The 17,430-nt window shown below is 42.2% G+C and overlaps 1 protein-coding gene across 3 annotated transcripts in view; it reads left to right on the forward strand.

The window, feature by feature from the left end:
- Positions 1–17,430, forward strand: part of gigyf2 (GRB10 interacting GYF protein 2) — a 163,207-nt gene that overhangs the window by 2,693 nt on the left and 143,084 nt on the right. Inside the window, exon 1 of one of the 3 annotated variants that reach the window (XM_041211247.1) lies at positions 17,337–17,416. The exons of the other annotated variants lie outside the window; for them this stretch is intronic. The gene's annotated coding sequence lies outside the window, so the exon portion shown is untranslated. Of the gene's footprint in view, positions 1–17,336; positions 17,417–17,430 lie in introns of those variants that run through there. 3 annotated transcript variants of the gene reach the window in all.

Here is a 17,430-nt window from a genome sequence, read left to right on the forward strand (position 1 = left end):
ACAGGTGCACAAAGTATGACGATTTTCCTTAAAATAACTTGTACATTCATACTTTTTCTTTCAGTACCTTATTCCTATAGTATTAATACTTTTCAGATACTCCGTGTCATTAGGGGCCTGAGATTTACTTTTTGCCTGTGCAACGACAGCTTGTATTTATATTACACTTTTAAGTAATAAGACATCCCAAGACATTTTACAGGAGCGTTATAAAGCAAAATTTGACACTGATCCACATAAGGCTATATTAGGGACAGATGACCAAAGCTTGGTCAAATAGGTAGGTTGTAAGCAGTAGTGATCTGCCTAAAGGCAGGTCCTCTGTTCATTTCTTCATGCATCAACAGTTTTGCACCTACCTCTTAAGCTGCTCATAGAAGCCTCACATTTTCAATTTTAAATTGTCTAACACCATTCTCTTTCTCCCTCTTGGTATACATTCCTCTAATCTTCCTTCAGTCACCTTCTTTAGCAAGTCCTCGTGCCTTAGAATATGGCCAAACCAACCCTGTTGCCTTTTGATTTTCACTAATGAACTTTCTTCCTCTACCATCTTGAGAACTACTTCATTGCTCTTGTGTCCTCTCCAACCTCCAACTGACCCGCTCCATCCTTCTCCAGAACTGCATTTTACAATGCTCTACTGTTTGAATGTCTGCTTTCCTCAAAATTCATGTTTCAGCCTCATATAACAGGACACTCCAAATCACTGTTTTCATAATTCTTTTCATATGATCTGTACTCATTCCTGTGCTGAGCAAGTCTTTGTTTGGAAACTGCATTCTTTACTGTTGCTACTTTAGCTCTGATTTCAGTATTTGGTAAAATTGAATCTGGTGTAGCTGGGCACAGGGTGAGACAAGGCTTTCTACTGTCACACTGACAAAGAACACCATTTGTGATGTTAATGAAGGCTATTTCAGTACTGTGGCAGGGCCATAAATCTGATTAGAGGGATTAAAATATGTAATTGTGGAAAGATGGGTCTGGATTTGATAGTTTCTAGGACTTTGATAGGAAAGGGAAGCCGGCGATGGATGGTAGTTTGCCAGGAAGAGGGTCAGGGTGGGTTTTTTGAGGAGTGGGTTGATGATGAGTTTGAAGCTTGGGTGGTGGGGAGGTGATGGGAAAGAAATACTTGAGGCAAAGGAAGTGGGAACAATTTCAACTAGTCTGGGACCCAGGAAATGAAGTTCTATGGCTAACTGTTTGGTGGGAATGGAGTTGAGGGTGCAGGGTGTGGGCCTCATAGATAGGATGAGTCTGGGGAAAGCCAGGTGGGAGATGGATAGAATAATGAAAAAGATGTAAGTTCACGGCTAGGGTAGGGCAGTGAGGAACATTGAGAGGTTAGGCCTAGTGGGCTAGGCAAAGAGAGAGAAGTGGGAGAGATTACTGAACAGTTGATCTTGATTTTTGTGACAAAATAGTCCATAAGATTCTTGCATTTGTCACTGTGACTTAATTTCTTCCCTGAACCTTTAGCTGGTCTTTCTTGCGGTCAGCGCTATAACATACATTGCGTTTACCCTTGGAGAATATATACAGTACTCTAGTTTCGTATATATTCTCCAAGAACAACAGTAATCTACTGTTGGACTATAAGATGCTTTCTCTGGGTAAGGGCTTGAGCTAATTATATTTCTTTTATTTTTTCAATCATCCTTGTAAAGACCAGCATTGTTGTCCATCCTTAATTTCCTTTGAGAAGATGCTGGTGAGGCACCTTTCTGAACCACTGCAATCCGTATGTTGTAGGTGCACCCACAGAGCTGTTAGGGTGAGTGTTCCAGGATTTTGACCCATCGGCAGTGAAGAAGTTATATAGTTCCAAGTCAGGATGGTTTGCTTTGGAGGGGAGCCTGCAGGTAGTGGTGGTGTTCCCACATGTCTGTTTGCTTGTCCATAGAGACAGAGGTGTACAGCACAGAAAAAGGCCCTTTGGCCGATTGCGTCTGCGCCAGTCAAATAAGTACCTAACTATTCTAATTCCATTTTCCAGCACTAGGCCCAGAGCCTTGTATGACATAGCATTACAAGTGCACATCCAAATACTTCTTAAATGTTATGAGAGTTTCTGCCTCTACCACCCTTTCAGGCAGTGAGATCTAGATTCCCACCACCCTCTGGGTGAAAAATTTCTTCCTCACGTCCCCTCTGAACCTCCTGCCCCTTACCTTAAATCTATGCCCCCTGGTTATTGATCCCTCCACCAAGGGGAAAAGTTCTTTCCTGTCTACCCCACCTATGCCTCTCATAATTTAAACACCTCAATTATGTCCCCCCTCAATCTCCTCTGCTCCGAAAAAAATAACCCCAGTCTATCTAAACTCTCCTCATAACTAAAACTCTCCAGCCTAGGCAACATCCTGGTAAATCTCCTCTGCACACTCTCCAGTGCAATCACATCCTTCCTATGATGCGGATTCCAGAACTACACACAATACTCTAGCTGTGGCCTAACCAGTGTTTTATACAGTTCCAGCATAACCTCCCTGTTCTTATGTTCTGTGCCTCAGCTAATAAAGGCAAGTATCCCAGATGCCTTCTTTAATCACCTTATCTACCTGCCCTGCTACCTTAGGGGACCAGTGGACATGCACACCAAGATCCCTCCGATTCTCAGTACTTCTCTACCATTCATTGTGTATTCCCATGCTTTTGTCCTGCCCAAGTGCATCACCTCACACTTATCTAGATTAAATTCCATTTGCCACTGATCAGCCCATCTATACCCTCCTGTAATCTAAGACCATCCTCCTCACTATTTACCACCCCACCAATTTTCGTGTCATCCGTGAATTAACCTCCTACATTCAAGCCTAAATCGTTTATATGTATCACAAACAGCAAGGGACCCAACACCGATCTCTGTGGAACTCCACTGGACACAGGCTTCCAGTCACAGAAACACCCCTCGACCATCTGTTTTCTGCCACTGATACAATTCTGGATCCAATTTGCCAAATTGCCTTGGATCCCTTGGGCTCTTACAATCGTTATCAGTCTGCCATGCGGGACCTTATCAAATGCCTTGCTGAAGTTCAAATACACTACGTCAAATGCATTGCCCCTCATCTACACACCTGGTCACTTTTTCGAAAAATTCAATCAAATGGGTCAGACATGACTTCCCCTTAACAAAACCACGCTGACTATCCTTGAGTAATCCCTGCCTCTCAAGTGTAGATTAATTCTGTCCCTCAGAATTGTTTCCAATGATTTCCCCACCACTGAGGTTAGACTGACGGGCCTGCAGTTCCCTGGTTTATCCCTTCCTTCCTTCTTGAATAACAGCACCACATTGGCTGTCCTCCAGTCCTCTCTCACCTCTCCTGTGGCCAGAGAGATATTGAAAATTATTGTCAGCGCCTCTGCTATCTTCTCCCTTGCCTTAACAGCCTGGGATATATTTCATCTGGGTCTGGAGATTTATCTACTTTTAAGCCTGCTAGACCACTTAGAACCTCCTCCCTTTCTATGCTAATTGCTTTAATTATTTCGCAGTCCTTCTGCCTGATTTCCATACCCATGTCATCCCTCTCACTTGTAAACACAGACACAAAGTATTCATTTAGAACCCTACCCAAGTCTTCTGGCTCCACACACATTACCACTCTGGTCTTTAATGGGCCCTACTCTTTCTCTAGTTATCCTCTTACTCTTAATGTACTTGTAAAATAACTTTGGATTTTCCTTTATTTTACCTGCCAATGTTTTTCCATGTCCCCTTTTTGCTCTCCTAATTTCCTTTTTAAGTTCCCCCTACACATTCTATACTCCTTTAGGGCTTTTGAGTCCTCAGTATCTGCCATAAGCCTTCCTTTTTCTCTCTATCCAATCCTGTATATCCCTCGACATCCTTGGATTTGTTGGTCCCACCCATTGTCTTTACTGGAATATGTTGGCCCTGTACTCTCCCTATTTCCTTCTTGAATGAGTCCCACTGCTCTGATGCAGATTTACCTAAAAGCAGCTGCTCCCGGTCCGCTCTGGCCAAATCGTATCTGATCTTATTAAAATCGGCCTTCCCCCAACTTAGAACTCTGATTCCTGGCCCATCCTTGTCCTTTTCCATAATAACCTTGAATCTAATGAAGTTATGATCACTATCTGCAAAATGCTCCCCCACTGATATCTCTACCACTTGCCTGGCTTCATTCCCTAAAATTAAGTCCAGGACCGCCCCGTCTTGTAGGATCTTCTATGTACTGGCTTAAAAAGCTCTTCTGGAAGCATTTTAAGAATTCAGCTCCCTCTAAACCTATCACACTATGACTCACCCAGTTAATGTTGGGGAAGTTGAAATCCCCCACTATTACTACCCTATTATTTTTACACTTCCCTGAAATTTGTCTACATATCTGCTCCTCCTCTTTCTGAATGTTTGGGGGCCTATAGTATACTCCCAGCAATGTGATGGCTCCTTTTTTGTTTTTCATCTCTACCCATATGGCTTCATTTGAGGAGGCTTCTAAGATGTCATCCCTCCTTACTGCTGTATTTGATTCCTTGATCAATATTGCCATACCCCCCTCCTCTTTTGCCTCCTTCCATGAAGACCCTATATCCTGGAATATTGAGCTGCCAATCCTGCCCCTCTCTCAACCATGTCTCTGTGACAACAATGACATCATACTTCCATGTGTTAATTTGTGCCCTCAGATCATTGCCTTATTCGTCAGACACCCTGCATTAAAATAAATACCATCCAACCTTGCCAAACTCCCTTGTGCCTTAACTGGCATATAATTTCTATGTCTTCCAGACTCACCTGTGCTCTCTTCTAACCCCAATAGCACTAGCAAACCTCCCTGCAAGGATGTTGGTCCCATTCCGGTTCAGGTGCAACCCATCCACTGTGTACAGGTCCTACTGCCCCCAGAAACGGTCCCAATGCCCCAAAAATCTAAGGCCCTCCCTCCTCCACCATCTCTCCAGCCACACATTCATCTGGACTAACCTATTTCTATGTTCACTAGGTATTACAGGTAGAGGTAATAAGTTTGGAGGATGGTGCCAAAGGAGCCTTGTCAGGTTGCTGCAATGCATCTTGTAGATGCACTAGTGGTGGAAGGAGTGAATGTTTAAGGTGGTGGATAGGGTGCCAATCAAGTGGCTGCTTTGTCCTAGATGATGAGCTTTGAGTTGAGCAGGCAAGTTGGGAGTATTGCATCACACACCTGACTTGTGCCTTGTGGATGGTGAACAAACTTTGGGGAGTCAAGTGGTGAGTTACTTGTTGTAGAATTTACACTTACTCTTGGAACCACAGTTTTTACATGGGTAGTCCAGTTAAGGTCACTGGTAACCTCCAGGTTGTTGATGGTGGGGCAGCATGTGGATGAGAAAAAGAGGTGCAAGGATGGATTCTATGGGGGCATTGGAGGGTAATGGTTTAGGAGTGGGATGAGAAGCCATTGCAGGTGATATTCTGGCTACAATTAGATAAGTATGGAACAAGGTGAGTTCTGTCCCATCTATCTCACCCGGCTGGACAACAATGGCAAGGCATTGGAAGAAAAAAACAAAAAAACTGCGGATGCTGGAAATCCAAAACAAAAACAGAATTACCTGGAAAAACTCAGCAGGTCTGGCAGCATCGGCGGAGAAGAAAAGAGTTGACGTTTCGAGTCCTCATGACCCTTCGACAGAATGGTTTGGTCAACTGCCATAGGTTGAAGGAAGGTTGAGAAGGATGAGGAGGAATTGTTTCTTTATCATAGCCTCATAGCATGTCATTGGTAAGAGCTGTTTTGACATTGACAGAGGTGGAAACCAGATTGGAGGATTCAAACCTTGGAGTTCCAACAAAGATGGACACAGATTTGGGGGATAGCAACGCTTCAAAGGACTTTAGAGGGGAATGGGAGAATGGAGATGGCAGTGTACAAGTACAGTGAGGTCAGGGATTGTTCCATTTGATGACAAATTTAAAAGAAAAACTTTCAGCATCAGAAGAGAACAATGCCTCTTCATCCTTCTCAACCTGCCTGTAGCCTATGGCAGTTGACCAAACCATCTTCCTCCAATGCCTTGCCATTGTCATCCATTATCTAATTGTAGCCAGAATATCACCTGCAATGGCTTCTCATCCCGCTCCTACACCATTACCCCTACATTATTGGCCAGATGGGTGGGACAACACTCACCATGTTCAACTCTGATCTAATTGTAGCCAGAGGAGCACTTGCAATGGCTTTTCTTCCCATTCTAGCACCTCTGGTGCCCCAAGGATCTTTCATTGTCCCCTCCTATTTCTTAAGTGATATTGGCCCATAACTTCCAAGCTCCCCAGTATTGGATTTGGGAGGTACCCCAAAGATACATGGGGGAATCCCTCTGGGAATCTCCCAGGTAAGGATTTACATGGCAATTGCCCAGAAGTTCACATTTCCTCGAGACAATCGCGCTGTGCTGGGAGCCATCCGAAAATGCAATTTAAATCGCAGACTTCGGATGGTTCCACCGGGATTATAACAATAAGTTACCCAGAAAAAGTTAGAATGAAAACCTCTCCCAACTTCTGGTTAACTATTGTAAAGACCCAGACTGATCCCACAGGACTCCCCCACGCCCTTGACTCCCACCCCTCCACCCTCTGACACTCCCCATTCGCCCGACTTCCTACACCCTTCAGATCTCTGACCGATTTCCACCCGCGCCCTAGATCCATCCCCTCCGGAGTTCCAACCCTAACTTTTGGACACTTAGCCCTTATCCTTTCCCTGGCCTTTTAAGTTAATTGCTTGACGGCAGCAAGTCCTATAAAAAAAAAGAGGGTGTGGTCTCCTTGAATACACTGGGGCTTGTGAGGAGTCTTTCGATGCAGGCTTTAAGCAGCTCCGGCGAATGGATGGAAATGGCAGTGTAATCTTCAAGACCAGTTATGTAGGTATTTCTTATATTTTCTGCAGGCCAGCACCTTCTGACTCTAGTAGGAGGTTACGGCTCAATGGGGACCAGGAAGAGATGTTAGGTGGTCAGCAGTTCAGTATCAATAGGGTTGAGGGACCAGGCGGTGAATCTCATTGACAAGGTAGCTCAGAGACGGTATGAGGGAAGAATGGAGACAAATTAAAGAAAGATCTAAGTTCAGAACCAGGGAAGTGGGGCCAAGTGGCTTAGTGGAAAGGAAGGAAGTGGCACAGACAGCTGATTGGTGATCTTGGACTTTTGTCATTAAGGCCATGAGCTCCTAGTCCTTACTATTGGAGGTAAGAGTGGAAGAGATGAGAGAGGGATTTAAGAATGTGATTTGTAGTAGAGAAAAGAAGCCAGGCAGTGGTGGGGGGGGGGAAAAGTGATCTTTGAATTCCAGTCAGTTTTTGGAATAGTGAGTAGTTTTAGCGATAAGAACTGGATGCTGCTTTATCTGACCCAGCCAAATCTGGCAAGGGAGCGGTCAAACCAGTTCAGTAAACACCTGCTGAAAGCTTTCCATCAGCTTAGCTGGCAGTGGTATTGCATTATGGCATTTTCATGACTGTGTTGCATTTTATGTCACTTAATGTCTGAAGTATTTGTTTAGTATGAACGGACATGAAGTACCCAAGTGTTGCTGCCTGAGTCAAAAACAAGTGTATGGGCCTGTAAGTTTTCACTTGTTGAATTCTGACTGATCTTGCTCTTTTAGTTTTATATTTTCCAATCAAAGAACCTTCCATTGCTGTGAGTCCTGTTCTGCAAAGTTGTTCTTGGATTTTTCCAACAGCAGAGGAAGATCTGTACAAGCTTGCAACATGAATGTCATGTGATGAGCTGTGCAGATAGTTTCCAAGTTGTGACAAATTAGACACAGCTTGTTCCAGTCCTACTCCGGCCCCTCGCACAACTCTTTCTCTGATATATCGATGATTACTTCGGTGCTGCTTCATGCTCCTGTCGGGACCTGGAAAAATTTATTTATTTTGCTTCTAATCTCCACCCCTCCATCATTTTCATATGGTCCATCTCTGACACTTCCCTTCCCTTCCTTGACCTCTCTGTCTCAATTTCTGGTGATAGACTGGCCACCAATATCCATTACAAGCCTACCAACTCCCATAGCTACCTCGACTACAGCTCCTCACACCCCGCTTCCTGTAAGGACTCCATCCCATTCTCTCAGTTCCTTCGCCTCCGTCGCATCTGTTCTGATGATGCTACCTCCAAAAACAGTTCCTCTGACATGTCCTCCTTCTTCCTTAACCGAGGTTTTCCACCCACGGTCGTTGACAGGGCCCTCAACTGTGTCCGGCCCATCTTTCGCGCATCCGCCCTCACGCCTTCTCTTCCCTCCCAGAAACATGATAGGGTCCCCCTTGTCCTCACTTATCACCCCACCAGCCTCCACATTCAAAGGATCATCCTCCGCCATTTCCGCCAACTCCAGCATGATGCCACCACCAAACACATCTTCCCTTCCCCCCCACCCCGGCAGCATTCTGTAGGGATCGTTCCCTCCGGAACACCCTGGTCCACTTCTCCATCACCCCCTACTCCTCAACCCCCACCTCCAGCACCTCCCCATGCATGTGCAAAAGATGCAACACCTGCCCCTTCACTTCCTTTCTCCTCACCGTCCAAGGGCCCAAACACTCCTTTCAAGTGAAGCAGCATTTCACTTGCATTTCCCCCAACTTAGTCTACTGCATTCGTTGCTCCCAATGTGGTCTCCTCTACATTGGAGAGACCAAACGTAAACTGGGCAACCGCTTTGCAGAACACCTGCGGTCTGTCCGCAAGAATGACCCAAACCTCCCTGTCGCTTGCCGTTTTAACACTCCACCCTGCTCTCTTGCCCACATGTCTGTCCTTGGCTTGCTGCATTGTTCCAGTGAAGCTCAACACAAATTGGAGGAACAGCACCTCATCTTCCGACTAGGCACTTTACAGCCTTCTGGACTGAATATTGAGTTCAACAACTTTAGATCTTGAACTCCCTCCTCCATCCCCACCCCCTTTCCATTTATTCCCCCTCCCTTTTGTTTTTTCCAATAATTTATATAGATTTTTCTTTTCCCACCTATTTCCATTATTTTTAAATCTATACCTTTTGTGCCCTTTTAGTCTTATTCCACCCCACCCCCACTAGAGCTATCTGTACCTTGTGTGTCCTGTTATCCATTCTTAATTAGCACATTCTTTTAGATAATATCACCACCTTCAACATCCCTTTGTTCTTTTGTCTGTGACATCTTTTGGTTATCTGCTCCTATCACTGCTTGCTTGTCCATACAACCCCCCCCCCCCCCCAAACCGGCTCATATCTTATATTTCACCCCTCTCCTAATTTTACTCAGTTCTGTTGAAGGGTCATGAGGACTCGAAACGTCAACTTTTTTCTTCTCCGCTGATGCTGCCAGACCTGCTGAGTTTTTCCAGGTAATTCTGTTTTTGTTTTGAATTTAATTGCCATCATCCTCCTCCTCTTTAAGATGCCCTTTAAAGCTTAACTCTTTTACAGAACATTTGATTACTTGTCCTAATTCTCCTCCTCTGATATGGTGTTAGTTTTTATGTTTATGCTCCTGAGAAGCAGCTTGATACATTTACTTCATTAAAGGCGCCCTATAAATGAAATTTTTAAAAAAATTGTGTCCAGCACATCTTTAGTAGTGGCTTCACTCTTTTGCACCATTATCTTTTGACTCCCCCATGGATCCATCTTTGTTTTCTGCCCCTCCCCCCCACTTACTTTTGCCCTTTGATATTTTCCATTTATATGGGACCAACTTCACAAGAATACCAATATTAGTGGAAAACAACAATTTATACTGCATGTGGAGAGAGTATTCTTTTCACACAGTATGAATTGTTTTCCCCTTTTTTGGTATTCTTGTGAATTGTTATGGTGAGTGCAGAATAAAAAGCTTCAACATGTCTCTTTTTTTTCACCAAACTGGAATCTTGCACTACCAAACGACTAAAAGCAGAGGAGCTATCTCTGGTGTTGTGGTCAATATTTATCCCTCAATTAACATCACAGAAGAGGAGCCATATGGACTTAAAACTTTACCCCTGTTTCTCTCTCCACAGGTGCTGCCAGGCCTGCTGAATTTTTCCAGCATTTTCTGTTTTTGTCACAAAAACCAGATTATCTGGTCATTGTCACATTGCTGTTTGTGCAGTTGCTGTGTGCTAATTGGCAGCCGTGTTTCCTACATTACAACAGTGACTACACTTCAAAAGTAATTTAATGACTGTAAAGTACTTTTCACACCTTCAGCTGTTATGAAAAGCAGGATATAAATGTGGGATTTAAATGCAAGTCTTTTTTCTTAAATCCCTCCAATTTTCCACCCCTATCATCTTCAGACCTTCTTGAAAAACCACCTCTCAATTGTGGTTTTATGAATAACCTTAGAATGCTGTTCTATGTTAAAGTTGTTATACAAATGCAAGGTGTTATTTGATATCTGCAAGTTTGATCAATTTACATTTGATTCCTCAGCATTGTGAATCAGAAGCAATAAGGGTCCCAGTGGCAAAATCTGGGTTGTAAATTAAAAAAACTTTACTGTGCTTTTAACTATTTTGCAAAGCGTCCACTTTGGTATTATTTATCTTTAAATAAAGTAACGGTGTGCAACACCTTTTTTATTTAATATTGCACAATGTACTTGACCCAGAGTTTATTGCAAATTGTTGTATCCTAGGATTATTGTATCCTAGGATAGTAAACGATGCCGTTATATATTAGAGTATACTGGTAGGAATCATTACCATTCATATAATCATGACAAGCACTTAATTTGTAACTGCACAAACCATGTTGCGTGGCATGCTGAACAATATAACTTTATTGTACTGGTTTACTTTCCAGGATTATTTGGATCACTTTGCAGAATAGTGTCATTTCAGGAGCAAATGTTTTTTGTCCAGTAAAACTGATTCTTCAACACAGTGCTGATAAAGAAATCAACATTTTGTGGTGTTAATTATTTTATAGCTCTTGTTTTTCAGAAAGATGTTGTTTTCATTTTTGTTACTTTTTTGTTTGAGCTGACAAGTGCCAAATAATGTTCATGACACGTAATAGCCATCAGGCTCCCTAACAGTAACCTCAATGTAGGTCAAAGTATAAAAGAAAAAATATTGGGTGCTTGTGATAAAGGGGTGGCAATAATCATGGGTGATTTTAATCTACATATAAACTGGAAAAATCAGACTGGCAGTAGTAGTCAGGTTGAGGAGTTCAGAGAATGTTTTCATGAGACATCCTTGGAGCAGTACATTCTGGAACCAACCAGAAAGCAGGTTATATTGGACTTGGTATTGTATAACGTGGCAGGATTTAATCAATGATCTGAGTAAAGGCACCCCAAGATTGCAGCAACCACAATATGATTGAATTTTACATCCCGTTTGAAAGAGAGAACAGTGGGTCTAAGACTAGTATTTTAAATTTAAATAAGGCAAACTACTTGAGCATGAGAGTTGAGCTAGCTGAAGTGAAGTGGGATACGATGCTAGAGGATAGATTAATAGATGAGCAGCAGACATTTAAGGGGATATTTCAGAATAAGTATATTCTACTGTAAAGAAATATTCTAATTTAAGGAAAGCATCAAGCTTAAGGAAAAAGCATATAACTATGCAAAGATGAGTGGCAGGCCAGATGATTGGTCAATGTAGAGAATGGCAGTGAATGACTGAAAGGTTAATTAGGAGAAAGAAATTAGAGTGAGAGAGGAAGCTAGCTAGAAATGTAAAAACGGAGAGCTAGAGCTTCTGGTATTTAAAAATGAAAAGAGTAAATATAGTGAGTGATCCTCTACAGAGTGAGAATGGGGAGTTAATATAAGGAAATGGCAGATGAAATGACCAAATATTTTGCTTCTGTCTTCACTACAGAGGATTCAAAAAACATTCCAGTAATAGCCATAATCAAGAGGTGGAAGGAAGAGGGGAAATTGGTGAAATTACAATCACTAGGAAAGCATTACTGAGCAAACTGATGGAGCTGCAGGCTGACAAGTCTCTGGGTCCCAGTGAACTTCATTCTAGGATCATAAAACAGATGGCTGATGAGGTGGTAGATGCGTTGGTGTTAATTTTCCAAAATTTGCTAGATTCTGCTAGATCCTTCAGACTGGGAAGTAGCAAATATAACCCCTCTATTCAAAGAGAGACGGGGGCAGAAAACTGTAGGCAAGTTAGCCTGATGTCTGTCATGGGGAAGGTGCAAGAATCGATCATTAAGTTGGTTATAGCTTGGCACTTAGAAAAACTCAAGATAATTGGGGAAGAGTCTGCATGTTTTTGTGAGAGGGAAATTATGTTTAACCAATTTATTGGAGTTCTTTGAAGGAGTAGCTTGTGCTGTGGATAAAGGGGAGCCTGTAGATGTACTGTACTTGGATTTCCAAAAGGCATTTGATAAGGTGCCACATCAAAAGTTATTGCGGAAAATAAAAGCTCATGGTGTACAGGGTGACTTGTTAGCATGGATAGAAGATTGGCTGGCAGAAAACAATATGCATAAATAGGTCATTTTCTGATTGGCAGGATGTAACAAGTGGAGTTCCGCAGGGGTCTGTGCTGTGGCCTCAACTTTTTACGATTTACATCAATAACTTAGATGAGGGGAGCGAGGACATAGCTAAATTTGCAGATGACTCAAAGGTAGGAAAGTATGTTGTGAAGAGGATATGAGGAGATTGCAGATGGATATAGATAGGTTGAGTGAGTGGGCAAAGACCTGGCAAATGGCGTTTAATGTGGGAAAATGTGTAGTTGTTCACTTTGGCAGAAAGAATAAAAAAGTATTACTTAAATGGAGAACGACTGCCGAATTCCGAGGTGCAGAGGGATCTAGGTATTTTAGCACATGAGTCACAAAAAGTATGCATGTACAACAAGTAATTAAGAAGCTGCTGAGTTTTTCCAGGTAATTCTGTTTTTGTTTTGGATTTCCAGCATCTGCAGTTTTTTGTTTTTATCTATTAATTAAGAAGACTGATGGAATGCTATCCTTTATTACAAGAAAGATTGAACATAAAAGTAAGCATGTTATCCTTCAGTTATACAGGAAATTGGTGAGACTACATCTCAAAGACTTTGCAGTTTTGGTCTCCTTATTTAACAAAGGATGTAAATGCGTTAGAGACGGTTCAGAAGAGGTTTACTAGATTTAAACCTGGACTGAGCGGGTTGTTTTATGAGGATAGGTTGGACAGGCTGGGCTTGTTTCCACTGGAGTTTAGAAGAGTCAGGAATGACTTGATTGAAGTCTATAAAATTCTGAATGGTCTTGACAAGGTGGACGTGGAAAGGATGTTTCCTCTTGTGGATGAGTCCAGAACTAGGGGACACTTAAAATTAAGGGTGCCCTTTTAGGACAGAGATGAGGAGAAATTTTTTCTGCGGGTTGTGAGAGGTTGGAACTCCGCTTCAGAAGGCGGTGGAGGGGCCATTGAATATCTTTAAGGTGGAGGTAAATAGATTTTTGTTAGGCAAGGGAATCAAAGGGGTTAGATGGGAATATGGAATTAGAAATACAAACAGATCAGCCATCATCTCATTGAATGGCAGAACAGGCTCGATGAGCTGAGTGGTCTACTACTATTTTGCATGTTCATACCCCTAACACAAGGCCTCACAATGTCCCAAAGCATTTCAGAAACAATTGAATATTTTTTAATGGTGCTCACTGTTGTAATGTAGCAACAATATTTACAGTTAAATGAAAATTTGTCCACATGTTGTAGGGCTAGTGAAACTGGAAGATCTTCTATTAATTCAGTAATTTTTGTAATCAAAAGTCCAAATTATCCAGTAGTTTAAGCAATTTTGATGAAACAACTCAGCAGAACACCACAGTACACAATGACAAAACGTTAAAGCAACTATTATAATTTCGATTGAAATTTGAGCACTGCACAGGGTGTACCAAACAAAGTACAGTCAATTTTCAATACTCTTATTTGTGCCCCTGTTCAAACCAAGTTATATTTATATTGTGCATTTAGTATAAAATGTCCCAGGGTACTTCATACTAAGTATGACAGTAAGTCAAATGAGATATTAAGACAGATGACCAAAAGCTTGGTCAAAGAGTAATGTGAGATAGAGGCGTAAAAGTGTAGGGAAGGAATTCTAGAACTTGGGGCCTAGGCAGCCAAAGGCACAGCCACCAATGGTGGAGTGATTAAAACCAGGGATGCGAAAGAACCCAGAATTAGCTGAGTGCAGATAACTTGGAGGATTGTTGGGCTGGAGGAGGTTACTTAGATAGGAAGGGTGAGGCCATGGACAGATTTGATAAACAAGCATGAGAAATTTAAACCAAAAACAAAAATACCTGGAAAAACTCAGCAGGTCTGGCAGCATCTGTGGAGAGGAGCACAGTTAACGTTTTGAGTCCGCATGACTCTTCAACAGAACTAAGAAAACATAGAAAAGGGGTGAAATATAAGCTGGTTTAAGGGGGGGAGGGGGGTGTATGACAAGAAGAGCTGGATAGAGGGCCAGTGATAGGTGGAGATAACCAAAAGATGTCACAGACAAAAGGACAAAGAGGTGTTGAAGGTGGTGAAATTATCTAAAGGAATGTGCTAATTAAGGGTAGAAAGCAGGACGAGCAAGGTACAGATAACCCTAGTGGGGCTGGGGTGAAGGAATCGAAAAAGGCTACAAGGTAGAGATAAAACAATGGATAGAAGTACACTTAAAAATAATGGAAATAGGTGGGAAAAGAAAAATCTATATAAATTATTGAAAAAAACAAAAAGGAGGGGGAAAATCAGAAAGGGGGTGAGGATGGTGGAAAGAGTTCATGATCTAAAATTGTTGAACTCAATATTCAGTCCAGAAGGCTGTAAAGTGCCTAGTTGGAAGATGAAGTGCTGTTGCCCCAGTGCTCCTCTCCATGGATGCTGCCAGACCTGCTGAGTTTTTCTAGGTATTTTTGTTTTTGTTTTGGATTTCCAGCATTGCAGTATTTTGCTTTTATATGAGAAATTTAACATCAAGACATTGCTTGACGAGGAGCCAATGCAGGTCAGTGAGCACAATGATGATAGGTGAATGGGACTTGATGCAAGTTAGGACATGGGGAAAAGAGTTTTGCATGACCTCAGGTCTACCGGGTAGAATGTGGGATAACAGTTAGGAATGCATTGGAATACTGAATTGTAGAGGCAACCGGACCAGACCAGACCAGAATGAGAGTTTCAATATCAGGTGAGCTGAGTTGGGGTAATGTCAGGAAGAATGGAAGTGAAAATGGCAATCTGAGTGATGGCATGATTATGTGGTCAGAAGCTTATCTTGGGGTCAGTGCAACATTAAAGTTGTGAACAGTCTTGAGTTAATTTCACAGATACTAGAGAGGGCTGGCAAGGTTTGGAGTTTGATTGTAATTTACATAGCAAAATTCCATTGGGATAACAAACATCATGATTCCTCTATCTGTTCATCATTGGTCTCTTCCTCACTGCCACTCCCATTTCCAGAAACAGCATCAATTTAGTGTTGTCAGCAATCTGGACTTAATGAACAACAACGAATAACAGTTATTTTCTTGATCAGTATGTTTCTGACCCAGTGAAGGAGGAGGCATTGCTTGATCTGGTTCTGGGGAATAAGCCAAGTTAAGTATCAAAAGGGGAACCTTTAGGGAACAGTTATCATAGTGTTAAGGTTCCTAATGAAAATGGCAAGGAGCAAACCAGAATGAAAATACTAAATTCACGAGAGCTGAGGATGGTCCTGACCTGGATAAATTGGAATGAAAAATTGGCAGGGAAAATTGTAATTGAACAATGGGCTGCCTTTAGCGAGGAGATGGTCAGGTACAGTTGAGGTACATTCCCAGGAGGGGGAGAAGTAGACCAACCAAAGCCAGATTTCTCTGGATCATGAAAGAGATGGAGAGTAAAATGAAGCAGAAAAGGGAGGGGCATATGACAGATATCAGGTTGATAATGCAAGTGAATATAGAAAGTTCAGAGGGGCAGTGAAAGGAAATGAGAAGCAAGGAGACATTATGAGATGAAACTAACAAAAAGGGGATCCAAAATTCCTCTATGGCATATAAATAGTAAAAGTGAAGTTGTGCCAATTAGAGACCAGAAAGAGGATCTACACGTGGAGGCTTTGGACTTGACTGAGGTACTAAATGATCAGTTTACATCTGCCTTTGGCAATATCTTGGTAAAGTTATAGTGCAGCAGGAGGTAATTAAGACATTGGATGGGCTAAAATTGATAGAGGCATTAGAAAGGCTGGCAATACATACTCTGTAGGAGTGGATGGGATGCATCCAAGGATGCTAAGGAAAGGTGGAAATTGCAGAGGTACTGGCTGTAATCTTCCAAACCTTAGGTGATGGCAGAGAACTGGACAGTTGCACACCCTTGTTCAAAAAAAGGATGTAAGGATAAACCCAGCAACTGCAGGTCAATCAGTTTAACTTCAGAGATGGAAAAGCTTGGAATGGAATTGATAATCTGGGAGAAACTTAACAGTTGCTTGGACAAGCATGGATTAATTAAGGAACGCGAGCTTGGACTTGTTAAAGGCAAATTGTGCTTAAGTAACTTGATTGAGTCTTTTGATGAGGTAACAGAGGGTTGATGTGTGTATGAACTTCCAAAAGGTGCCTTTCCTCTATATTTTTAAAAATGCTAATTTTCTCACCTTGAAGCATACACATCTCCTGTGGAACCCTAGTTCCTTGAGCTTACCCTGGGAGTTAAGAGCCCCGAGACTGGGTACCATTTCAGTTGCTTTTTTTCTGGACCTTCTCCATCACTTTCCTATGTGAGTGGAGCAATATCAGACACTAGTAAATTTTGCCATAGGGTAATTAAGAGTAGTGTGCGATATCCTAAGAGCTTTTTACTCTTACTATGGGGCATGTTATCCTAGAAACTAAATACCAGGTATATGAGGTAATCAGGTCATGGCCACTTGCAAGCTATTTTGCTTTATTATTGCAAACGTACTAATATAGTTAGAAGTCATCTGAATTAGTAAGGTCACTAAGTTTCCAAATAATGCAGAGTGCACAATTCTATCTTGCCATCCACTCAACAAAGTTGGTCAGTGAGATTCTTTTAATTATTTTTGAAGCCTCATCCACTACCGCTACCATCTAAAAGGACAAGGGCAGCAGACATATGGGAGCACCACCACCTGGAAGTTCCTCTCCAAGTCACTCACCATCCTGATTTGGAAATATATTGCTGTTGTTTCACTGTCGTTGGATCAAAATCCTGGAACTCCCTTCCTAACAGCACTGTGGATGTACCTACACCACACTGACTACAGCGGTTCAAGAAGGCAGCTCACCACCACCTTCTCAAGGGCAACTAGGGATGGGCAATAAATGCTGGCCCAGCCAGCGAAGCCCACATCCCGTGAATGAATGAAAAAAAAAGGCTGACCATCTAAAAATATCTCCCTTAAATGGGCACATCTGTCTGAGGTTACTATTTTCTC

This window comes from Carcharodon carcharias, chromosome 2 (genome assembly GCF_017639515.1).
Source record: "Carcharodon carcharias isolate sCarCar2 chromosome 2, sCarCar2.pri, whole genome shotgun sequence".
NCBI classification, from domain to species: Eukaryota; Metazoa; Chordata; class Chondrichthyes; order Lamniformes; family Lamnidae; genus Carcharodon; species Carcharodon carcharias.